Here is a 26,485-nt window from a genome sequence, read left to right on the forward strand (position 1 = left end):
ATACTGTATAATGTCCAAGTGTATAATTTATAACTTATTAGATATGATCTTCGTAATCATTCCTATAAAAAATTGGATTATAAATCCTGCTGGTTAAGAATATACGGAATCATAAATCACATTTTTATTTCCATCATTTCAATTTACAACCCCTTTATCCAGAAGCATAACTAACTTAATGAAATGTTACACAAATACAAGTTGGTTAAATATTCACTGGTCTGTGACTTTCTTTGTAATAGAATGGTATTTAAAGAATAGATCCAGATGAAGACATAGGAAAAGATTTAGGGGTACATGTGGAACCCTGTAAGGCTCCCAATGTATTTAAACACCAACATAACTATAAATCAACAAATCAGAGGCACTGAAGCTATTAGGTAATAAGATACTCCTGAACTATGTGAAAATGGACAAATTACTTAATCTCTTAAAAGCCTCAGTTTCCTCATCTATAAAATGGAGGAATAACATCCCAATATGACTGTTTGTGAAGAAAATGTTTTGAAAGCTTACAATTTCCAAGTGATAAAAATCATTTGCATTTAACAACATGAAACCACTAATTTCCTGAGCACTGGTATATAGAGAGAGAGCTGGTCTCGGTGTTAGAAAATCCTTGAAGTCCTGCCTTTGACATATACTGCTTGTTTGAGTCTGGGCAAGTCACTCAACCTTCTCAGTAACACAGGCAACCAACTCGCTCATAAATAAGTGGCTATGGAAGGACTATTTTTCACCATAAATTATCTATGCCAATGAAATCATAGGTATAGACCAATGATTATTTAAAATATAACTGAGAATCAAGAAGTAAATAGGCTCTGAACAACCACAATAGATGTTACAACATGTATAAGAATAGAAAATCTGTTTTATCTCTAGTTATTCAAATTTATTTAGCACATAATTCTAACTTTAATTCTAGTTTCCTAAAGTAAAGAACATAGAAATTCCCTATTATGAGGTAACAAAGGGAAGTAGTAGCACAATGCTAATGGAAGAAAACAGCAAAGGTGATAAGCTATCAGTTAATAAAGGAGAACCAAAAGTAAATAAATAAGTCTAAACTGAAAAAGCATAGTAATCTGAAGTAACCTTACTAAGGAAATAAATAGCGGAGCATAATTCAAAGGCACAGCAAACTCAACCCTTCACAAGTTTCCTTCCAAATTACCCAATTTGGTAATTATCATGTGACTCTTCCTTCTCATTTATTTCTCCCCTTTTCCCCATTCAATCAGCTGTCAAATCCTGTCACAATCCATATCTCCTCAATCCTTATCAAAAGATCTAGTTCAGGCTTTCATTCTTTTCTCTGAGATTCCAGAAATAGACTCATGGATCAATAGAAAGAGTGCTCAGCTTAGAGTTGAAAGACCCAATTTCAAATTCCAGCTCTACTTCTTTACTATCTACTATCTTAATTTCCATGGGCCTCAGTTTCCTCATATGTAAAATGAGATACTAACTTTTAAGGTCCCTTTCAGCTCTTGATCTATGTTTCTATGATTCTGAATTTTTCCACCTGCCTGCCCCAGTTCTTTTCTCCAATCTTCAAAATAAAATTCAAATAATCTTTCCACTCTATATCATTGTGACTCCTCTATCCAAAAGCCTTCAGTGGGCTTCCCATTACCTCAAATAAACAATTGGTACTTGGCTTAGTATAATACAAAGAATTCTTGACAGACAGGAGACCTGTAGGAGAATCTTGCATCTTCATAAGTCTTCCCAGTAGATGTGAGCTCACCACATCTTCTGGGTTCAACCAGGAAACCCCTCCTCCAATAGAATAAAGACGACGAATTTTGAAAGACTTAACATTTTTGAGGATCACAAGTAGCAATGATGAATTCATATGATCTACTTTCCTGACAAGAGCTCAAGATGCAGAATCCCCCTTCCTCCCCCTGATTCTGGGGCATGGACAATGTGGGAATTTGCTTTACTTACTATGTATATTGGTTACAACAGAAAGAGGGAGAGTAGAATGAAGGTGAGAAGCAAAGAAAATACATTCTTGTTAACTAAAAAAATAAAACACGATTTTTATTAGTTGTTTTTTTTTTAGTTTTATTAGTTGGTTAATCTGTAAAATGTACTGTCCATTTCACTGATCTGCCATGAGAAATTAACTACTGTATAAATGTGAGATTATTCTTAAAGTGACTTTCCAATGATCACTCAACTGTTTAGGTTTGGATTTTCACTCTCTCATATACTTTTTTAAAAAACAAGGTCTGCAAATACTTAACAGGGGTTTAAAGGAAGGGTATATATACCTCAGGTTCCTAAGGATGTTACTAGATGTCATTACAACAAAGTCTAGTAATAATAACCAAAAAGTCACTAGCATTTCCATCTTTTTATGTTAAAATAAGCAAGATTTAAATACTTTAGAGAGAATAAGCTTCTTTTGCCTGGAGCATAAGGCCAAAAACCAAGGTACTGTTATATTACATGCATGTATCTTTCCTTTTTTTCACGATTCTCTTTAAACAGTACTCCAATCCAAAATAGACATGGTATACTAATACTATTCTTATCAAAGTCTTAATATTTGCTGAAATACTCAACAGGAAAAAAAGGCTTAGGTTAACTCACAAATGAGAAAATCATAAGGATTATTAAAGAAGTACTTAGGACTCATGCCTTCTACCTCATCTTAGTAGACAACTGGGTGAGACAAACTAAAGGACAAGAACCAGTTGGCCATTTGGTTTCACTTATTTTCAATTAAGTTCAGAAATGCTATGAAGATAACAAAAGCAACCACCACAGTCAATGATAATCAGGAAAAGGAGAAATAGATATATATATAGATCTATTTCAGAAGGAAAGGAAAAAAGGATGTATTCCTTTTTTCTCCTTCTCTCCTAATCTTCCCAACAATTGAGTCAAAAAAGAATATTCTTATTTCTCTACCTAAACAGTACAGTGAAGCCTCATAACTTGGAATCTTATAAGGACAAGCAATAAAATCATCACTTTGATGAAAAACAAGTGTTTTAAACCCTGAAAGCGTTTTAGACTTATCAGTTAAGGGAGCAAAACCAAAATGTGTGGATATATCATAAGCATGTAAATAGAACTTGGTTTCAAAGGAACCTGCTCACAAAATGACCTCCCCTAACTGTGGCAAAGAATGCTCATGACTCAGTCTCACACCCAACCAATAAGTATTTACTAAGCACCTATTATGTATAAATTTGTACACACCAAAGCACTTAAGTATAAGAACAGACTTCATCACAAGGAGTTTACAATCTAGCTGGAAATTTTACATAATAGAAACAATTATAGAAATATTTATTATTTATTATAGTTCATAATAAGGTAGCACTAGATTTGTGCCTAAAAATTGACTATCATTTAGAAAATCAAAATAAAGGAGTGATAGTATATTAGGTAAGAACAACAAAGGGGGGGGGGGAATAAGCAAACAAAAGATGAACATAGTGATGGCCTGATTACCACAAGATTAGATTCTGATACCTCAAGATTTGATACCATTGACCTGAGAAATATTTTAGAAGATAGATAGAATTCAAAACCACCTTGACATAATTGAAAAATAAAAAGTAAAACAAGATTAAAATGAAGTTCTATTTTTTTTGGAGGTTCTTTTCTTTAAGGTTTTATAAAATTTGAATTTCAGTATATTTTACTTCAACTGAATTAAATTATTATCAATGTTTCTAAAACAAAAGACAAGAAATGGTATTATGGAAAAGAGAGCTAGCCTTTGAAGCCAGGAAGGCCTAGGTTCAAATCCAGCCTGTGACCCATTATGACTGTGACCTTGGGCAAATCACCACAAAATTACAGAGAACTAGTAACTTTCATTAGTAGTTTTCCTATCCAGAAAGGAAACCAGTAAAATCACAGATCCAGTCCTCTCCCTTTCCTTTCCTAAATCTGAGACATAACTGTAAAATAATTCGGTCCTACTTGACAGTTTTTTAAAGACTTCTCAAATGAAATTCCATTTGACAAGTTATCAAAAAAAAAAAAACACCCAAGAGATTTGGCCAATAAAAATAAGTACAGGTAAAAATCTCAGAGCCGGAAAAAAATGTTCCAAATAACTAATCTATCCTTATGTATCTTGCAAATGGAACTCCTTCTCTGTTCCATTCCAGTTGTTCATTTTATAATATCCCCTACAACCTACTTTTTCCCTAGTCTCTTTTCTTAACAAAATTAGTCAATGGGGCAAGTGAGAGAAACAGTGTCAGTCCAAACTGAAAAAGAACCTAGAGCATGGGTTCTTCATCTTTTTGTATGACATGAACACTTCCTCCCCACACATGAAGGCTCTGAACTCCTCCTTAGAATAAAGCTTTTAAATGCTGAAAATAAAATATGGAAAATAATTTGTTGAAATGTCATTACCAAAAATATTTTACCAGTTCCTGGAACCCAGATTAAGAGTTCTAGAGTTATCTGAACTGGCCATGCTCTTTACAACTCTAACCTCATCTTTAACACTAAGCAGCAAATATACTTCTCTGATCCCATCACTTCAATCTTCTCTACAACAAATCTCCAAATCAACATACAGAAAATTAATGGTGTCCTGTTTCTTCTCTGTACCACTCCCAATTTTTCACTTTTCCTAAGGGTTCCAAAGAAGGCCATTTGTTAATTCAAGACTTTTTCACCTCTAGCCTCTTTTTAGGCAACATAATCTACTATAATTTGCCACTTGATTAACAATTTGGATGTCAGGTGAAGTTTGCCACAATAGGAGAAAAAATTAATAAAGAAAGAATAAAGTTGTCAGGATTTTTCCTCAAAAGGTTAATTTGGCATTCTAAGAACTTATAAAATGATTTTTAAAAAAAGTAAGGGGGCAGCTGGGTGGCTTAGTGGATTGAGAGCCAGGTCTAGAAACTGATGGTCCTTGACAAGTCTGACATCAGACACTTCCTAGCTGTGTGACCCTGGGCAAGTCACTCAACCCCCATTGTCTAGCCCTTACTACTCTTCGGCCTTGGAACACAGTACAATACACAGTAGGGATTCTAAGAAGGTATGGGTTTAAAAAAAAAAAAGTTATTCCATTTCACTGACCAAAAGCACAATAAAAGAACTGAATTATGAGGCTTAAGACAAACACTAGAAAGAGATTTCTGATTGGAAATATTTCTTTAAACACAATGGCCCAGATTTCTAAGCAACCATGAAAATCAAAGTAGCCCTTCAATAATCAAATTGTCAGCCTTCTGCCTTTGATGGTTTGCTAACATTTTTACTAAAGGTACAGGTTGAGAAAATGATGACCTTTTCAAACCAAGAATTGTATATAAAATAAAATTTAGCTCAATTTATGACTAAAAATGCAGCATTGTACTTTAATCTGAAATGGATTTTAAAACATCATTTAACCATAACAAAAACTTGAAATATAGTGTATGAACATATGTAACAACCCTCATTAAAACTCTATGGTTGAGTGAAATCTATTCATAATGAGTAGGTGTTTAATAAATTACTTGATTGGCTTAAAAACCTTGAGGCCCATGAATCTCTATAAAATCCTTTTTGTGCTTCAATATGGTTCTTTCAAAGGACTTTTAAATTTGTTTTCCCATTTTCTGAAATTTGATTTACCCAAAAAAACTTTCAGAATCCTTATATTCATATTAAGAGGCCTGAATTTTTCCAAATAGTCCCATCTCTAATCAAAGAATTAAGCATAATAAACACTGAAAAAAACAGCTGTAGACTCAAAATCTACCTAATCTTGGGGCATCGAGGGGAGACTCAGTGGATAAAGAGCCAGGACTGGAGATTGGAGGTTCTAAATTCAAATGTGACCTCAGACACTTCCTATCTGTGTGAGCCTGGCCAAGTCACTTAACCTGAACTGCCTAATTCTTATCACTTTTCTTCGTTGAAACCAATATACAGTATTGATTTTAAGACAGAAGTCCAGGACTTTTTAAAAATTCCACCTCCATAACAACCAGTATTTCCATTACTTCAGAGTATAATTATCAATGTCAACCCAAAAGGCAGTAGGCCAATAAAAAATTTAAAAATTTGTAGAAAACTGATTTTATATACTCAATTAAATTGAAAGTTCAGTTTAATGTTAACCCAAGTTTCATGTAATTCATGAATACTAAATACATATTCTACATGCTGAAAAGTCTAAGGACCAATACCTGGGTTTTGTAAATTTTTTGAACCTTCAAGGTTGACCCAAAACATTTTAGGGATAAACTCATCACTCAATTCAACAAAATGTCTCTCTGTATGACCACAGACATAACATTGAACAAGAACCATATGCTACAATTCTTTATTAATATGACAATAAGACCCTTTTCCCAAAACTGCAGAAAATTTCTATTCACAAAATGACAACTCCAAATTTAAAGAATTCCTATAATATAAATTTATTCTACTAAAGCAAACCAATCTTTCCATGATTTAGAACATTTTCTTGTAGATTAAGTGACACATAAAAAACCCATTGCAAATGCCATCACACACAAACCCCTCCATTCTCCAGAATCATCTAATTAATAAACCATGACAGTTTCAAATACACATTAAAGAGATAAACAGTCCAAAAGCTATTTTTAATGTTTCAAGATCGGGTCCTATGCTCAAAAAACAATGCGACCAGAACATAAGGGTTTTTTTGTTCATCAAGAATAAGATGGCATTTCAAGAATTCAACTGCCAGAAAAAAAACCCTACAAAATAGCTTTATTTTTAAAACAATATATTAGAAATATATTAGCATGGAAGCATTATTAGATTAAAAGCTATCAGTCAATAGCAAAAACAAAACAAAACAAAAAATGGAAATGAAAGGTCTAGCATTTAGTTCATCAACCAAAATGCTTGAAACAAAACTGAAGAGTTCTATCAATCAACTCTCCTCCCTACATGCTATTGTTATGAGAATTAAATAGGCCTCTAACACTGAAGTTTCAAGCACTTCAATATGGAAAATTTGTACAAGCCTCCAAAACAAAGTCAAAATGATGAATAGTAATAAAATAGGAAAATCTATACAAGTTTTAAAAAAAGAGAAAATTCAAAAGAGAGAAGTTAAAAGGACAAAAAAAAATCCCATCTAGTTTAGAATTGGAGGCCTGAATTTGGAATAATATGAATAGAATGACTAAAATACTCATGCCCTCTGATGCAGAGATTCTACTGCTAGACATGTAACCCAAGGAGGGCAATGACAAAAAGTAACACCCCCCCCCCAACATTTACAGCAGCATTTTTTTTGGTAGCAAAGAAATGGCAACAAAGATGCCCACCCACTGGGTCATGACTAAACAAATTGTAACACATGGATATAATAGACTATTTCTATACTGTTAAAAAAGCTCAGAAAATCATGACTAGAGAAGTATGGAAAAACTTTTATGAACTGATGCAAAGACATCAAGAAAACAATCTAAGGAGACAACAATGTAAAATGAAAACAGAAATGACAAAACAATTGGAACTGAATGCTGAACTGAATGAAAATATGATCAAACTTTGCTCCAAAGAAGGCAGTTGAAAAAAGATCTCTCGTAATATTACTTATTATTTTAAATTTAGTGAACTTTTTTCTCTTTTCTCTATTCTTTATAAGAGACTGCTCTCTAGAATATAGGAAATGCAGATGAACCTCATCCTCTGTAAGTGATATAAAACCAAAAAATATCAAAAAAAAGCTTAGGAAACACCAGTATAAATCACTTGTTTTCAAAAGCTAAATTGAAACTGATTAATATTGTGTCAATTTCTTTGAAATATTTGCCAATAAATGCACCTGGACATACCAAAAGAAAAAAGGATTCAAAAAACTTCAATTATTTGCTTCCTTTCATGTTTGGCTATCTAACACTACTCAGATGTGGGGGGAAAAGGAAAGGAGATGATGACAAAGAGAAGCTGAATTTGTCCTCGATTTCAAGATACTCAAAGAATCTTCAATTTCAAGAGTTCAGGGTTTTTTATTATTGAACCCCTTCAAAGAAACTGTCCCTTCTGTCAGTATCATAACCAAAAGCAAAGTCAGCAACCCAAAGAAGGCAGTGATCTAAAAACAGTAAATAGGTTGAAATGACAAAAATCCTTGTTAAAAGGGTAAAAGGAAAGTCTCTGCAAAACAAGTTAGCATAAATAAGAGAGGGAACTTATGGAGGTAGAAGACAGGAATGGGTGTTTTTCCTGAAGGTTTTTTGAATTGGTACTTTTCAAGCTTTTAACACAACACTAACTTACCAAATTCCTTTAGATTTGGAATTCACTTTAGACACACTACACTTCCACCTACCTTAGGTTCTGTCTGTTCCCAAACAAGGCAATAATGAAACTTAAACCACACAAGTTTAAAAATCGTGACCAAGTCCATAGACTTGATTTCCCAACTAAGAATATAAATAACTGCCCTTACCAGAAGATATACTACTGTTTTTAAGACTTTAAAACTAGCGGTATTTATTTTATAAAGCCAAGATGGCAGTCTTCTGAATTCCTGAACTACAAGACATCTAGACATTTTAAGGTATCTTTTAAAATTAAAGGATATGGGCAGTGTGCAACCAGTACTTTTTGCCATAACATTTCAAAGTACCAAATCAAAACAATGACAGTCAATATATCTCCACCATTACTCCAGAAAAAAAGTTAACAACGTATTAATAAGTCATAAGTAGGCACCTAATAAATGCAAGCTAGCTAAACATCCATGAATAATCTATTCTAATTAAGAAGCTTTTAAACACATCATTACTTTTCACATAAATCCAAAAATTTCTCCCAAAAAACAAACCTTTCATTACAGCAATTAAATGTAGGTAACCTTCACAATGAGTAAATAAATGCTTCACAATTGCTACATAAGTGTATCTGCAAGTCAAACTGCGATGAATTCAAGTAGTCTATTAAGAATGTCCTATAAATTATATCCCAAGTCCTACTAACAACCTTAACATTTTTTCTGTGCTTTATTCAGCTAACACAGGAACTTGAAAAACTATGCACATATAACCCACATATATGTATTCACCTGCTCCATACTGTTTATAGTCTATGGGCACAGTCACTGAGGAAACACCACAAAAAATATCCCTAACTTTTGGCCGCTCACCACACATGTATCAGGTTTTAACACTAATAACTTACGCAGGTGAATGTTAACTTTGCACATACAGGAATAAACGGGAAGCTGAAGGGTCTGAAGCAGGTTGAAGGCCAGTTTCTGCACCCAAACATTCTTTTCAGTTAACAAATTAAGGGGCAGTGAAAGATTGGGCTGAGAGACAGAAGTCTCGTTCAGACGTCCAGTAGGATGAGGGTTCCCGAGAAATTGCAGGTTATATGAAGAGGAGGAGGGACTGAAGAAGGGGGGAGGAAGGGAGGGAGGGGGTGGAAGAGGACTCGGGCCTGATATCCAGGCGTAGCTGGGGCCTAGTTCCATTGCTCCAAATCACTCCACCTCAGTAATGGCGTTTGGTGTCAAGTGAAATGAGCCTGGAAAGAGGGAAGAGGCAGCGGGTCTGCGAACAGCCGGATTATCAAGCGAGCTGGGCGGCTGACAAGGCTGCCCAGAGCAGTGTCAGTGAGCACACGCCGCGACTCAAGCCTCCATCCTCTTCCTCAGGCCCAGACAGGACGGGAAGGGGGAAGAGGGGGAGGGACGGAGCCGTCAGCCATTTTCCCTTACAGTCCAAAACACACACAAACACACAGACACACACGCGAACACACGCACAGGTTGGCCGCAATGCCCGGAGCGGGGGCACCGCGGACCCTGAGCACCGTCTCCAAGCACGCAACCTCCCACCCCACCCAGCCCAGGAGCGGGAGCAGGAGCTGAGAACAGACTGGAGAAAAGCCTAAGCCCCCGGGGATAGAGGGATGTAGAAACAGCGCCGCGCTCACACTCGCACACATATCTCACCCACCCCCCCCTGCCCCAGCCCTCCGCCTCCCCCAGCCCCCGATCCTGCAGTTTCATGCCGGGAGGCGCAGCGCCCGGGGAGGGGTCGGTACTCACCGCACAACACAGGCGCCTTCTCCCTACACCGAGAACACAACGAGGAGGCGGCGGCGGCCTAGGGCTGGAAAGCGGCTGCGAGGGAGGGAGGGAGGGAGGGAAGGAAGGAAGGAAGGAGAGCTCAGCCCCGGGCGCAGGCCAAGCAGAGGGGCATCGCCGACCCCCCGAACTGGGGGAAGGCAAGGGCCAGAGGCAGCGGACTGCGGAGAAGGCAGCTGGGAGCCGGGGCTCCGTAGAGGAGACGCGGCCCGGGGGTGTGAGCGCGGGGGGGAGGGAAGAAGGGGGAGGGCGGGAGGGACAGACACACCGAGGCACCCGCACCGAGGGGCCCCCGGGGGTGCACGACTCTCCGCGCCGGCCCAGCAGCCGCTGCCGCCGCCTCCGGGTCCGCTAGCGGCGGCTCCTCTAGGCGCCGGGGCTCTAACCGGGCTCAGGCGGGCGGACGGACGGACGGACGGGCGGGCACCGGGAGGTGCGTTTCTCCTGCGTCACCTCCTCCTGCTCCTCCTCCTCCTCCTCCCCGCAGCGGCGGCTTCTCCCGGCGGCGGCGGCTGCTGCTGCTGCCCCCGCTCCGGGTGTGCGTCTGCTCCTCCCGACCTGTTCCCTCCCTCTCTCTCTCTCTCTCTCTCAGTCGGGTCTCCGACAACAGTACCCGACGCGGGTACGGCCCCGCTCCCCAGTGAGAAAGGCGGCGGGCTGAAGGGCGAGAAGGCCGGCTGACGAGCTCAGGTTCCGGCGTGGGGCAGGGAGGGGCCAGGCGGCGGCTGAGGCCTGTGCGACTAGGGGACGGAGTGGATGCGGTTCCTGACACAGCGGCTGAGAGACCCGTTCGCTGCCGCTTAGTCTAATCTTCCTCAATATGGCGGATCCGGCAAACCAAAAAAAAAAAAAAAAACGCTCGGCCAGTGGCGGCGGCGGTGACGGCGGCGGCAGCGGCGGCGGCGGCGGCGGCGGCGCAGACTCCCACCAGCCCCAGCGCCACCCAGAGCCCCGAGTCCCCCCGCCCCCGCCTAGTCCCTCCCCCTTTGCCCTCCCTTTCCTCCCTCCCCTACAACCCCCCCTGCTCCCCACAACCACTTCCCCTCCCCCTCCTTCCTCTCCCCCCTCCCCCGCCCCAGCTGGTGCTCTAGGTCCCGAGGTAGCGTGCGCACCGCCCGAGTCTCGCGTCTCTTTGGAGCGCGTGTAACGGAGCGCCAGAGCGTCAGCCCGGGGAGAAAAGAAAAACCACCCTTCGCCTCCCCCTCCCTTTTCAAGAGGTGTTGCGACCGAGGGGCGTAAGGCGGGAAAGGAAACCCGCTGGAAGGATTCGCTCCTCCTTTTCCTATCCCGGTTCTGAACCCACCCATCCCCGGGTCACTCAGCGGCCAGTGCCCGTAATCTCCCCCTCCTCTCTGGGTACCGAAGCGGCGGGAGGGAGGAGGTAGTTCCGAGGATCTGCCCCGAGGGGCACCAAGATGGGGGAATGGAGGCTTAGGGAATGGGAGTCCGACGAAGGGAGAGGTTGGGGGATGGCGCGTGGGAAAAAACAAAAAGAAGAAAAGGGGCCAGGACCTGGAGGTAGGTGTAAGAAAAGAGTGAGTGGAAGGATGGTGTCGGGCGTGGGCGACGGCCGGAGGGTTACAGGGACCGCAGCATTGGGCTGGGGCCATGGACTAGACGGGGTTAATCGCACAGGCCGCGGCTGCGTTCAGACAGTTTCACTTCTGCCGCTTGTTTTTGTTCCATTGTGAACAGCGCCGTAGCTGCCCAATGCCCGGATGATGACGTCAACCAGCCACCCCTTTCCCTCTGCTTCGGGGAGGGAGGAGACTCACGCGACTCCCCAGCGGAACTCGGGGCGAGGAGGCCACGCTGATTGGCTGTTTCCCCGCCCCGGTCATGTGACTTACTGCTGAGTTTCGAGGATGGATGGTTGGGAGGGAGTGGAATGAGGGTTTAGGATGTTGTACCCTATCGGACACGGAAGGTCTGTGTGGAGCTGATAGAGCAATTTGGACCCGTTAGGACTCCCTTAGCTCCGGTCTGGAAACGTTCCCCGCCGGCACTTGAAAGGAGGCCACCCACCCCAGGAGTTTACTTCTACTTAGCAGCTTATTAGACCTCTTGGCTTGGCTTGCCTGTAATCTGTCAGTTGTAGCCCCGCGGGAGTCTAGCAGGGTTTCTAAACCCAGTCTTCAAACGAGAAAGAGTAGGGTAAAATTAAGCAATACTTAGATGAGGAAGAGAGCTAAAGTCCCTATAACATGCGCATTGTCCGAGGTTGTGTTGGCCATGTTTTAATTTTAACTCGAAATTTGAGTACTCACTGATGTTTTTAAAAGATGATAACAGTCTGTATTCCTTTCGCAAAATAACAGTGTCTACTTAACCGCGGTCTGCCTCAGATTCTTCATCTGTAAAATGTGAAGAATAGCCCCCAGAATTGTGAAGATAAAAAGAAATATTTGTAAAGCATTTTGCAAACCTTAAAATTTTATTACAGTGTGGAGGTTTTGACTAGTTTTCTAACTTAAAGTTTATTAAGGCTGTCAAAATTGAAATTTTGTTTAAAAGTACTCATGCTTACCAAATTGCACTCACAGATACTCCCTATCCTTGAAATTTGCATAGAGCAGTTTAGAGAGAGTGTGGGACACTGGAAAAAAACTCTTGAGACAGACCACCTGGTGCAAATAAAACCAGATCATGTCAGGTGTGGAACACTGACACCAAGAGTTGGAACACCTGATGCAGATTGAATCACTGATGCCCAAGTCACCTCTTGGGAGAGCCAGGCCTAGGAAAGTGGCCTCTGTGGACTGCAGTTTCTTCATCTATAACATAAGGCAGTTGAGACATGATTGTCTTCTGAGTTCAAGTCTACTAAACTTTTTCTTCCCATAAAATGTTTAGTATATTTTGATTTGAAGATAGTCCTAGTTAAATTCCATCCCTAAGCAAAGCATTTGCTCCCTCTTCAGATTTCTTATAACTTTGTATTTACCTTTCTTTTTCAGATGACACATTCTGACAAGTATTGTAGTTACTTGTGTTCTGTCCCTACTCCTTTGTAAATTCTTTAAGATTTTTTAATCTGAAATGCTTGACAGTGCCTTGCACATAATAAAACCTTAAATATATTGAATACTTGGACAGGTTATTATTTCCAGATATGAGATGTTATCAAGCTAGCTATTATTAATATGTAGTTCTAGTCTATAATTGGCAACAGGAGAAAAATAAGACCATATGTATTCTTAAGCATATTTTCTAGCCCTACCTCTAAAAGAGCAATCCCAAACTTATCATGACCAAGATATAGCTATCTTCTATACTTGCAAATCTCCCTTTTCTTTGTAGGCACCATCATTCTTCCACTCACCCAAGTTTTTAATCTCAGACACCTTTGACTTCCCTTCCATATACATCATACATTCAATTAGTTGTGTAAATCTTATTGATAATCCCTCCACATCTCTCTTATCTCTTCACTTAAGCTCTTCATTTATTCTACCTTCTTCCCAGTTTAGGCCCTTATCATTTATCTGGTCATGGATTCCCAGCCCTATTCTTCCCCTCTCCATGTTGCCTCAATGCAACTGCAAAAAAAATCTTTCTAAAGCATAAATCTGACCATGTTGTTTCCCTGCTCAGAAACCTTCAATGACCCCTGATTGCATCTTAATTAAAACATAAATGCCTCACATTGGCATTGAAAGCCCTTCATACACTATATTCTATCCAAACAATCCTAGCCCTCTAACAATTCTTTTCCCACCTCTACCGGATGTCCCCCATGCCAGTAATGTACTCTCGCTTCAACTCCATCTGTGAATTCCTGGCTTCTTTCAAATTCAACTCATGTACTTCCTATCAGAAGCTTTTCCTTAATCTTTTGTATTAGTATTTTTTCTTAAATTATCATATATATACTTGGGATTTACATGTTTTATACTCCCACCAAAATGACTAAAAAATTTATTAAGCACCTAGTATATGCTAGATATTATGCTGGTTGTTTGAGATACAAATATAAAAATGAAAGCTACCTTCCATGAGCTTACAATTCAAATAAGGGAGTGGTGACTTGGAAGAGAATTTTGTTCTGGTTAATCAAGCATGATGAGTGAATCTACTTGGCAGCTGATTATTGCTTATATCATTTCCAGAAGCAATGGTAGTATGAATTTGATTATTACTGACACTTCAAAAGATTAGTGAGGTAGGGAGCAGATCAATAGGGCTAGCTGCAAGAGATGCCTGGAGTAAAAGGGAACATGATCTAGGACTGGCTGGAAATAATGGGTTAGGTGAGTTTGTACTCAGTCATAAACCAATCAAGTTAGCTCAGCCCCAGGGCAGAGTTCCAAAGCTTAGAGGTCTGATCCAGAGGGTGCTCTGCCAGAAAGGGTGGGACAGGCTATGGCAAGGCAGATAGCAAGATGTCTGGGGTGGATAAATGTGAAGCATAATCTTTGGTCTGCAAGATAGAATGGGTAATGTAAGTTTGTAGTCAAGCCTTTTTTGTTTGGTCCTTGTATCCCCAGCATCTAGTATGGAACTTTGCTTAAATATTTGCTTGTTGAATTGGACGGCATGACTATTTTCCTTGACCATACTCCCATTTCTACTCCCTAACACCAGTAATCACATTTTTTTTAAGTGATAATCTTGAAGTGGCAGTATGCATGACGTAAAAGTAATAGATTTTCCATAGAAATCTTGGGTGATTTTAGGACCTTCTTTAACGCAAGTCACTGCATCTGTTTTGATACTCTCATCTGTAAAATAAAGAAGTTGGTCTGGATCTAGATTATCTCCAAAGACCTAATGATACTTATATTTTCCAAATAATAAATAATTTGGAAGCAGACCATTTGTCATAGGTCTGAAGAGACTGAAACATAAGCCTCCCAGTTAACCTCTCCTGTGGCAAAATACACAGCCAACAAGCACTCTCCATGTGGTTGTGGTACTGAGAATAAACACTCATTTTCTAAATGTTAGAATTTGTGGAATTAGTGTAACTACCGTTATTCAGATTTACCCAGTTGAGCCCTCTCTTTTTCCTTTGTCTTGGTTTCTCTGTCTTGTCACCTATTCTTAAACAGAAACTAGGTGAAATTAAATGTCATTACTTCAATTGACATTTGTTTTACTTCTCCTAATTTACTTGATTATAGTTAAAACTCTTAAAATTTTTTCATTATATTTCCAATGATATTAACATACATTTCCACAATGTGTACTTATTTTTCTGGCATATATAAGGAACTTCTGTCCAGCTCTTTTTTCATCACTCTCTACACTTTCCCCTTGTGAATGAGAATTCACTTTGTTTTTTTTTTATAAACCCTTACCTTCTGTCTGTCCTAAGGCAGAAGAGTGGTGAAGGCAAGGCAATTGGGATTAAGTGACTTACCCTCACAAGTCTAGGAAGTCTCTGGGATCATAATTGAACATTGGATCTCCTGTCTTCCAGGCTGGCTCTATCTACTGAGCCACCTATCTGCTCCAGTCTTATAGCTTCAGCTCTCATTTTTGCACAAATTATTCCCAAATTCATACTAACACAAAACTTTCTCCTGAGTTACAGACTTACATTTCCATGTACTTGTAAGACACCTATGTGAATGTTCTGCCAGCAACTCAAATTTAAGCTTGGTCTTAAACCAAAAAGTTTACCCTTCCTTCTGACGTCAGGGTTTTTTTTTTAAACGATTGGCATAAAAAAATCATTTTTAAATGATGATCACCCAATCTCCTATATAATATTGATAGATGACATGCTCAGAATTTAATTTAGTGTTATACCTAATCAAACTACCAAGGTATTTACACAGCTAGAGAATAAGATTCATTGGAGGAACAAAAAGTATAATCTCAAGAAAAGTAGGAATAAAGGAGAAAAAAAATCTATACCACAAATTATACTGAACAAAACTATTTGTTACTGGTTAAGAAGTTGAAAAGATCAGTGGAACAGACTAGAAATGCAGAAATCAGGAAAAAAAATGTCAAACTTAAGAACCTAATGTTTTATAAGTATTCCTGACAGCTACTAGAAAACTAGAAAATGATTTGGTAAAAAACCAAACAGGATTAGACTGGCAGTTTACAACATATATCTAAATACATAGCTCTAGCTAAATACAAAAAAATTGGAGGAAAATGGGTTGAACTTCTCTTTCACAACTATAGCTAAGGGGAGATTTTTTTAATTAAACAGAAGATCACAAAAAAAAATGTTGATTATGTAAAGTGGAAAATAATTTACACAAACTCAACAAAGCTAGACTAATAAAGAGTAACTGGACAAAACAAATTCTTTACATCCAGTATTTCTCAAAATTCTGTGGGGGACAAACACAAAATAAAGGAATGGAACAGTTTTGAAAGATTTATGAAGAGTTTGCAAAATAAAAATTGCAAACTATTAACCATATTAAAAATCATTTCTAAAAACTGAGAGTTCATCTCACACTAAGTAAATTGGCAAAAATGACAAAAACTACATTTTCAAGATGATGGAAAGATAGGTACATGAATACATTGTTAATAAACTTTGACTTATTCCAGTACATTTTCAAAGCAATTCAACATTGTGCTTAAAAATGATTAAATGATTAAAATGTGCTTAAAATGATTAAAATGCTCATAGCTTTTAACCCATAAGTATACTCTTAGGCATATACACCAAAGAGGTAAAGGTAGAACTTGATATGGTCTAATATTTACCAGAATTTTCATAGCAACACTTATTGTAATAAAATTGGCAACAAAATAATGCCCATGGACTAGGGAATGACTACACCAACTATAGTAAGTAAATGTAGTGGAATATTACTACCCTGTAGAAAATTATATGGAGAATTCAGAGAAATATGAAATCTTGATTGAGAATGAAGTAAGAGTCTAGAAAATAATATGCACATTGGATACAATATAATTGAGTGAACAATATAACAGAACTGTCATAATTATAATGACCACTTTGGCTTCAGAGAAGAATTGAGAAAATGTGCCTCCCACCCATGTTTGTGGACTAGTGCATATACTATCAGAGAGGAGTATGTGTTGATTATCTTTACAGACTAGCAAGCTGAACAGAAAAAGATGAAATTTAAATGTAAAGTCTTACCCCAGGATTCAAAATATGGGTAGGTTTGCTATAAGGAAGAACTTCCAATTAGAACTATTCAAAAGTAGAATAAGTCCATCTCACTGAAGGTCTTTCAGCAAAGATTTGGCAACCTTTTCTTAGGTATGTTGCAGAGGAATTTTTTATTCAAGTAAAGGTTATACTAGCTAGCCTCAGAAGTGACTTCCATAACTAGCATTTATATAGTGTTTTATGGCTTGCAAAGCATTTTATTATTTTTTCCTTTTTTTATTTAGAATATTTTTTCATGGTTACATGATTCATGATCACACACACACACACACTCACTTCTTTCCTCCTCCCCTCCGGAAGCCAACAAGCAGTTTAACTGGGTTATACATGTGTCATTCAAAACTTATTTCCATGTTATTCATATCTTTAGTAGAGCAATCCTTTAACATCAAAACTCCAATCATATCCCTATTGCACTATATGATCAATCACATATTTTTCTAATGCATTTCCATTTCCACAGTTCTTTCTCTGGATGAGGATAGCATTCTTCTAAGTTCCTCTGGATTGTCCTGGGTCATTTGCAAAGCACTTTACAAATATTTCATTTGATCCTCATAACCAGGGATGTAAGTGATATTCTTCCCATTTTACAGATGAGGAAATGGAGGAAAACAGAGGTTAAATGGCTGAATTACACAGCTAGTATCTGCAGCAGGATTTGAATTCAAGTCTTCCTGACAAGTACTAGCATTCTATCCACTATGGAAGTCTAGTTGGCTCTGAAATTCTATGATTAATGTGTGGTTCATGATTATCTCCCTTTATCTATTGTTGACTTTCTACTTAGCAATTTCAGTAATGGTTTCTCCTCTACCCTTCAATTCCAGGACCCTTTGACCTTACTAACCCTCAACCATTCCTACCCTTGAGATACCAAATGCTGGCTCTTTTCATAGTGGTAGAGAATTGGAAACTGAGGGGGTGTCCATCAATTGGGAAATGACTGAACAAATTGTATACATGTTGGTAATGAAATATTACTGTGCTGTAAGAAATAATAAGCAAGATGGTGTCAGAAAAAGCTAAAAAGATCTGCAGGAACTGATACAGAACAAAATAAACCAAACCAGGAGAACATTGTACACAATAACAGCAATATCCGATAATGATTATCTGTGAAAACTAGGCTACTTTTAACAGTGATCTGGGACAATCCTGAAAGACATGATAGGGAATGCTATCTACCTCAAAGAAAGAACTGTTGGAGACATCTTTCACATCGGTGGATATATGGTTTTATTTGGGGGTTTTAGTTATGTATGAGTTTAATCTTACAAACAGTGACCAATATGGTCCAACATAGAAGTGTGTTTTGCATGACAAATTCATAAAATTGTTCAAGAAGATCCATTACAAATTTGTCATCTGGTGGGCAGGGGGCAGTGGGTGACTCTGTGGATTGAGAGGCAGGCCCAGAGATGGGAGGTCCTGGGTTCAAATTTGGCCTCAGACACTTCCTAGCTGTGTGACCCTGGACAAGTCACTTAACCCCCATTGCCTAGCCTTTACTGCTCTTCTGCTTTGGAACCAGTACACAGTGTTGATTCTAAGACGGAAGGTAAGAGTTTTTAAAAAAACAAACAAAAATTTATCCTCTCCTACCTAGGTTGGATTTTTTGCAAATCATTCCTTTTATTCATTTCTTACTGTATTATTTCCCACCCATGCATTCTCCAAACTACAACTGCATACCTATCAATTCACTCAGCAGATGACCTCACTTTTCTGAGATTTTGATCACCTGATATAAACTTTCTAAATCCCACTCCTTTCTTCCTTAGAAATTCTTGATGCCTTCAAACATCATTTCCTTCTGTCTCAGGGGAAAAAAAGTGTACCACTAGTACTAAAATATCTCCTTCCTGAAGCTTTTCCTGATCCTCCTAGTGGGTAACAATGTTAGACTACATATAGTATTTTATTTCATAACTCTCAAGTATGCTTATGTAATACTAACTATAATAGTTATCTGTGTTGATGTTACTCTGTCTACTAGATCATGTCTAGCCCAAATTTCATGTCTCCTGGTTCCAAGTGAGGTACACTGTTAGATGGGAAAGAGATTGATATCACCATTTCTTCTGCTTTCCTCATTTATTCTGTTGAGAGGCTGCCCCCCAGAACTCATATATCTCCTTCCTTTCATTCACTATGATGTACATACAAGCAAGGTTCAAAAATACTCTTAGCTACATTTGAGAAATATGAGGGCGGTTAGGGAAGAGTTTCAGGAGATTATTGGGCAAGCTCCATTTGGAAGTGTTTATGTTTTCTTTCAATTTTATTATAGCTAACAAACTGGTCATAATCTATGGCCTAATGCCTAAAATAGAGTGATAGAGATAGAAGCCAGAAAATAAGAGGCTGAGAAGTCAGTGGATAGCAAAGAGGTGGACTATTCTTTTAAGAAAGTTTGCAGTATATGAGGCCTGGGATTATAGTTCAAGGTAATATTAGAATAAAAAAAAAAGGTTTTCTTGGCAGGATGAGATCTTAACATATTTGTAGACTAAGAAAGGAGTTAGCAGATGATAGACTAAAAATCAGTAAGATAGCAAAAATGATTGGTAAAGGTTGTAAAAGAGGCATAGGAATGGCATCAAGAGAATAAGCATAGGAATTTGCCTTGGCAATACAATATAACAATATGGCAAATATTTAATACCTGCTGTGAGTAGAAAAGCTAGGTGAGTTTTTTTTTTCCATTTGAATGAGTTTATTTGGTCAATTTAGAACATTATTCCTTGGTTACAATAATCACATTATTTCCCTCCCTCCCCTCCACCCACTCTTCCCACAGCCAACATGCAATTTCATTGGTTATTACTTGTGTCCTTGATCAGAACCTATTTCCATGTTGTTGTTTACACTAGGATGTTCATTCAGAGTTTACATCCCCAACCATATCCCTTTGACCCATGTATTCAAGCAGTTGTTTTTCTTCGGTGTTTCTACTCCCACAGTGTTTCCTCTGAATGTAGATAGTGGTTTTTCTCGTAGGTTCCTCCGAGTTGTTCAGGGTCATTGCATTGCCACTAATGAAGAAGTCCATTACATTCGACTGTACACAGTGTATCAGTCTCTGTGTACAATGTTTTCCTGGTTCTGCTCCTCTCACTCTGCATCACTTCCTGGAGGTTGTTCCAGTTCCAATGGAATGCCTCCAGTTTATTATTCCTTTGAGCACAATAGTATTCCATCACCAACATATACCACAATTTGTTCAGCCATTCTCCAATCGAAGGGCATCCCCTCATTTTCCAATTTTTTGCCACCACAAAGAGCGCAGCGATGAATATTTTTGTACATATCTTTTTCCTTATTATTGCTTTGGGGTACAAACCCAGCAGTGCTATGGCTGGATCAAAGGGCAAGACAGTCTTTTATTGCCCTTTAGACATAGTTCCAAATTGCCCTCCAGAATGACTGGATCAATTCACAGCTCCACTAGCAACGCATTAATGTCCCAATTTTGCCACATCCCCTCCAGCATTCATTACTTTCCATAGCTGTCATGTTGTTAACCAATCTGCTAGGTGTGAGGTGACACCTCAAAGTTGTTTTGATTTGCATCTCTCTGATTATAAGAAATTTAGAACCCTTTTTCATGTGCTTATTAATAGTTTAGATTTCTTTAACTGAAAATTGCCTATTCATGTCCCTTGCTCATTTTTCAGTTGGAGAATGGCTTGATTTTTTGTACAACTGGTTTAGCTCTTTATAAATTTGAGTAATTAGACCTTTGTCAGAGGTTTTTAAAATGAAGATTGTTTCCCAATTTGTTGCTTCCCTTCTAATTTTGGATGCATTAGTTTTGTTTGTACAAAAACTTTTTAATTTGATGTAATCAAAATTATTTATTTTACATTTTGTGATTTTTTTCCAGCTCTTGTTTGGTTTTAAAGTCTTTCCTTTCCCAAAGATCTGACAAGTATACTTTCAGTGTTCGCCTAATTTACTTATAGTTTCCTTCTTTATATTCAGGTCATTCACCCATTCTGAGTTTATCTTGGTTTAGGGTGTGAGATGTTGATCCAAATCTAATCTCTCCCATATTGTCTTCCAATTTTCCCAGCAGTTTTTATCAAAAAGTGGGTTTTGGTCCTCAAAACTGGGATCTTTGGGTTTATCATAGACTGTCCTGCTGAAGTCATTTACCCCAAGTCTATTCCACTGAGCCCCCTTTCTATCTCTTAGCCAGTAGCAAATTGTTTTGATAACCACTGCTTTATAGTATAGTTTGAGATCTGGGACTACAAGTCCTCCTTCCTTTGCATTTTTTTCCCATGATTTCCCTGGATATCCTTGATCTTTTGTTCTTCCTAATGAACTTTGTTATGTTTTTTTTTTCTAATTCAGTAAAGAAGTTTTTTTGGTAGTTTAATGGGTATGGCACTAAATAAATAAATTAATTTGGGTAGGATTGTCATTTTTATTATGTCAGCTCGTCCCACCCATGAGCAATCAATGTTTTTCCAATTGTTTAGATCTAGTTTTAACTGTGTAGAGAGTGTTTTGTAGTTTTGTTCATATAGTTCCTGTGTTTGTCTCGGCAAATAGATTCCTAAGTATTTTATATTGTCTAGGGTGGTTTTAAATGCAATTTCTCTTTCTAATTCTTGCTGCTGAAATGTGTTGGAGATATATAGAAATGCTGATGGCTTATGCAGTTTTATTTTTGTATCCTGCAAATTTGCTAAAATTGTGGATTATTTCGACTAGCTTTTTGGTTGATTCTCCAGGATTCTTTAAGGAAACCATCATATCCGCAAAGAGTGATATCTTGGTCTCCTCATTGCCAATTTTAATACCTTCAATTTCTTTTTCTTCTCTAATTGCTACTGCTAGTGTTTCTAGTACAATGTTAAATAATAGAGGTGATAAGGGGCATCCTTGTTTCACTCCTGATCTTATTGGGAAGGAGTCTAGTTTATCCCCATTGCAGATGATATTTGCTGATGGTTTTAGATATATACTCTTTATTATTTTTAGGAAAGGCCCTTCTATTCCTATACTTTCTGGTGTTTTCAATAGGAATGGGTGTTGTATTTTGTCAAAGGCTTTTTCTGCATCTATTGAGATAATCATGTAATTTTTGTTGGTTTGCTTGTTGATATGGTCAATTATGTGGATGGTTTTCCTAATATTGAACCATCCTTGCATTCCTGGTATGAATCCTACCTGATCATAGTGGATAACACTTGTGATGACTTGCTGGAGTCTTTTTGCTAGTATCCTATTTAAGATTTTTGCATCTATATTCATTAGGGAGATGGGCCTATAGTTTTCTTTCTCTGTTTTTAACCTGCCTGGCTTTGGGATCAGTACCATGTTTGTGTCGTAAAAAGAATTTGGTAGAACCCCTTCTTGGCTTATTCTGGCAAATAGTTTGTATAGTATTGGGGTTAGCTGTTCTTTGAATGTTTGATAGAATTCATTTGTGAATCCGTCTGGACCTGGGGATTTTTTTCTTAGGGAGTTCTTTGATGGCTTGTTCAATTTCTTTTTCTGATATGGGGTTTTTAAGGTAATTTATTTCTTCCTCTTTTAGTCTAGGCAATTTATATTTTTGTAAGTATTCATCCATATCACCTAGATTGCCATATTTGTTGCCATATAATTGGGCATAGTTGTTTTTAATGATTGCCTTAATTTCCTCTTCATTAGAGGTGAGGTCTTCGTTTTCATCTTGGATACTGTGAATTTGTTTTTTTTTCCTTTTTTTAATTAGACTGACTAGTACTTTGTCTATTTTTATTTGTTTTTTCAAAGTACTACCTTCTAGTCTTATTTATTAAATCAATAGTTCTTTGACTTTCAATTTTATTGATTTCTCCTTTGATTTTTAGGATCTCTAATTTAGACTTCATCTGAGGATTTTTAATTTGTTCACTTTCTAGTTTTTTAATTTGCATGCCCAATTCATTGACCTCTGCCCTTCTTAATTTCTTAATATATGAACTCAAGGATATAAATTTCCCGAGTACTGCTTTGGCTGCATCCCATAGGTTTTGAAGTCTCATCATTGTCATTTTCTTCAATGAAGTTATTAATTGTTTCTACAATTTGTTCTTTAACCAGTTTTGGAGAATCATATTGTTTAATTTCCAATTAATTTTTGATTTACCTCTCCATTTACACTTACTAATTATTATTTTCATTGCATTGTGATCTGAGAAGATTTCGTTTATTATTTCTGCTTTTTTGCACTTGTTTGCAACGTTTTTATGCCCTAATGCATGGTCAAATTTTGTGAATGTACCATGTGCTGCTGAAAAGAAGGTATATTCCTTTTTGTCCCTATTTATTTTTCTCCACATGTCCACTAACTCTAATTTTTCTAAGATTTCATTCACTTCTCTTACCTCTTTCTTATTTATTTTTTGGTTTATTTATCTAGTTCAGATAGAGGAAGGTTCAGGTCTCCCACTAGTATAGTTTTTCTATCTGTTTCATCCTTGAGCTCCTCTAGTTTCTCCTTTAGAAATTTGGATGCTATGCCATTTGGTGCATACATATTGAGTACAGATATTTCCTCATTGTCTATACTACCATTTATAAAGATGTAATTACCTTCCATATCTCTTTTAACTAGATTTATTTTTACTTTGGCTTTGTCAGATATCATGATTGCAACTCCTGCCTTATCAGTTGATGCCCAAGAGATTTTGCTCCATCCTCTTCCTTTCACCCTATGCGTGTCTACCTTCCTCATGTGTGTTTCTTGTAGACAGTATATGGTAGGGTTTTGGATTCTAATCCACTCTGCTATTCGCTTGCATTTTATGGGTGAGTTCATTCCATTCACATTCAGAGTTATGATTACTAGCTGTGTATTTCTCAGCATTTTGATTTCTACTCCTGGTCCTGCCTTTTCTTCTTTCACTATTTCCTTCTACACCAATGTTTGTTTTTAATCAGTCCCCCTAGTTCCCACCCTTATTTTACTTCCCTTTCTACCCCTTCCCTTCTTATTCCCCCCCTTATTTTCCCAGTAGTCTTTCTAAAATTACCCACTCACCCCCTCCCTCCCTTGTACTGCTTCCCTCCCCACCAGTCCATTTGTTACCCTTCTACTCCCCTATAGGGTGAAAAGCTATTCTCTGCCCCAATGGATTGGATTGTTCTTCTCGCTTTCAAATTTCAAAGATTTCAAAGCAAATAAGAGTTGAATATTTCCTATCTCCAACCTCTTTACCCTTCCAGTGTATTGATGTTCTCCCCCCTCCCGCCATGAGCTTCTTTGTGACATATAAATTCACCCCCATTTGTTTCTTTTCCCATTTCTTTTAGTATTAACCTTTTTTAGCTCTAGTTGTGTGTATACACACACACGTGTATGTATTTATGTATGCATATATCTATATACCTATTTATGTCCTTTCATCCTATACAGTTTGTCACTGTTCCCTCTAAGTGTAGTTCTTTTAGCTGCCCAGGTGATAACAACAGTTTTTAAGAGTTACCAATGACCTCTTTTCTTATACAGATACATATCATTTTAACTTATTGAGTCTCTAAAAAAATTTTTTTGTGTTGTTTTGTTTTTCTTTTTTCCCTCTTTTTAAATTACCTTTTGATGATTCTCTTGAGTTCTGTGCTTGGACATCAAATTTTCTGTTCAGGTCTGGTCTTTTCTTTACAAATTCTTGGGATTCTTCTATTTTGTTGAATGACCATACTTTCCCCTGTAAGAATAAAGTCAGTTTTGCTGGGTACTTGATTCTTGGTTGTAGACCTAGTTCACTTGCTTTCTGGAATATCATATTCCATGCCTTTCGGTCTTTCAATGTGGATGCAGCCAGATCCTGGGTTATGTTATCCTCACTGTGGTTCCGTGGTATCTGAATGACTTCTTCTTGGCAGCTTGTAATATCTTTTCTTTGGTCTGATAGTTCTTGAATTTGACTATAACATTCCTGGGTATTGTCAACTGGGGATTAAGTACAGGAGGTGATCTATGGATTCTTTCAGTCTCCACTTTTCCCTCTTGTTTTAGGATATCAGGGCAGTTTTCTTGAATAATTTTCTTTAGTATTATGTCCAGGATTTTTCTTTTGTCATGGTCTTCTGGTAGACCAATGATTCTAAAATTATCTCTCCTTGAACAATTTTATAAATCCTCTGTTTTGTGAATGAGATGCTTCATATTTTCCTCAATTTTTTCATTCTTTGGTCCTTGTGAGGTCACTTGATTCCAATTGTTGTATTTTGGTTCTTAAAGACTGGATTTCATCCCTGGTCATCCTTTTCCTTCTGGTCTGATTTTCTTTGGAGGTCATCTTTCATCCTCTTTACTTTGTCTTTCATCTCCTTTGTCTCATCTTTCATCTTCTTTGCCTCATCTTTCGTCTTCTTTGCCTCATTTTCCAGCTAGCTGATTTTGGCTTTCATAACACTATTTTCTTGTTTTAGTTCAAGTGCCTCTGTTTCCAGATGACTTATCTTAGTTTTTAAGTTCTTTTCCCAATTGTCTTCATTTGAGTTCTTCCACAGCCTGTATCCAATTTGCTGGAATTTCTGATTTATTGTTTGCTGATCTCTCCCCCTCTTCCATTTGCTGAATAGAAGCTGTCTGTTATAATTTCTTTCTTCTTTTTCTGTTGTTTTCTCATATTAACCCCTTCTTTGCTCCCTGTATGTGTCTGTGCTCTTGTTCCTCTCATTTTTTTTGATTTTGGGGCTGTCAGTCTCCCCTCTTGGAGCTTTGTCAGATCTCTCAGTGTAATCTCCAGGGGAGGAGTGCTGGCTTCCCTGTCCTCTGGAGGCTTTTGATGGAATTAAGTTCAGCTGGGTTGGGCTGTATGTGCTCTGAGGCCAAAACCTCCGGTAAGGCCGGAGCCAAATGGAAGGACTTAGCTGCCCAGGCTGCCAGCTCTATGCTCCCTCTCTATCTCCTTTCCCGCCATCTGTGTTCAATACTCTGAGCTTGGCACAGCCCTGCCCACAAGGTACACCCTTTAGACCAGCACCTTTGCCCACCCAGAGGTTCCTGCTGCCACTGGGAGCTCAGCGCTCGGGGGGGATGGGGGGGTCCTGGGACCTTCCTTCTGCCTTCCCCTTAAACCCAAGTTTTCTTGGATTCCATCTTTTGGGGGGGGGGCATACCTTTTGAATTGAGTCCAGCAGGAGGGTTCCCCAGCTCTGTCTTCTTGTTGGGTTTGATTTTCTGTCCCCTAGGAGCATTTAGTTTGTGATTGGTAAGGAAGGGTTTACAGAGGTCTGAACTATTACTGCTCCTAAGCCGCCATCTTGACTCCACCCCCAGGTTGTGTCTAGGTGAGTTCTCTTGACACTGTCAT

At 38.3% G+C, this 26,485-nt stretch overlaps 1 protein-coding gene and 1 long non-coding RNA gene across 4 annotated transcripts in view; one reads left to right on the forward strand and one right to left on the reverse strand.

The window, feature by feature from the left end:
* The window catches only part of USP9X (ubiquitin specific peptidase 9 X-linked), a 237,974-nt gene extending 226,242 nt beyond the window's left edge, over positions 1 to 11,732 (reverse strand). For 2 of the 3 annotated variants that reach the window (XM_007493340.3, XM_001366516.5), the window contains exon 1: positions 10,028 to 10,868. The gene's annotated coding sequence lies outside the window, so the exon portion shown is untranslated. Of the gene's footprint in view, positions 1 to 10,027; positions 10,869 to 11,578 lie in introns of those variants that run through there. The other variant, XM_056826165.1, reaches the window with a different exon arrangement.
* Positions 11,147 to 26,485, forward strand: part of LOC130458997 (uncharacterized) — a 39,527-nt gene continuing 24,188 nt past the window's right edge. The window contains exon 1 of the long non-coding RNA XR_008918303.1: positions 11,147 to 11,584. This is a non-coding gene — a long non-coding RNA (uncharacterized LOC130458997). The remainder of the gene's footprint in view (positions 11,585 to 26,485) is intronic.

Source organism: Monodelphis domestica, chromosome 4 (genome assembly GCF_027887165.1).
Source record: "Monodelphis domestica isolate mMonDom1 chromosome 4, mMonDom1.pri, whole genome shotgun sequence".
NCBI lineage: Eukaryota > Metazoa > Chordata > Mammalia > Didelphimorphia > Didelphidae > Monodelphis > Monodelphis domestica.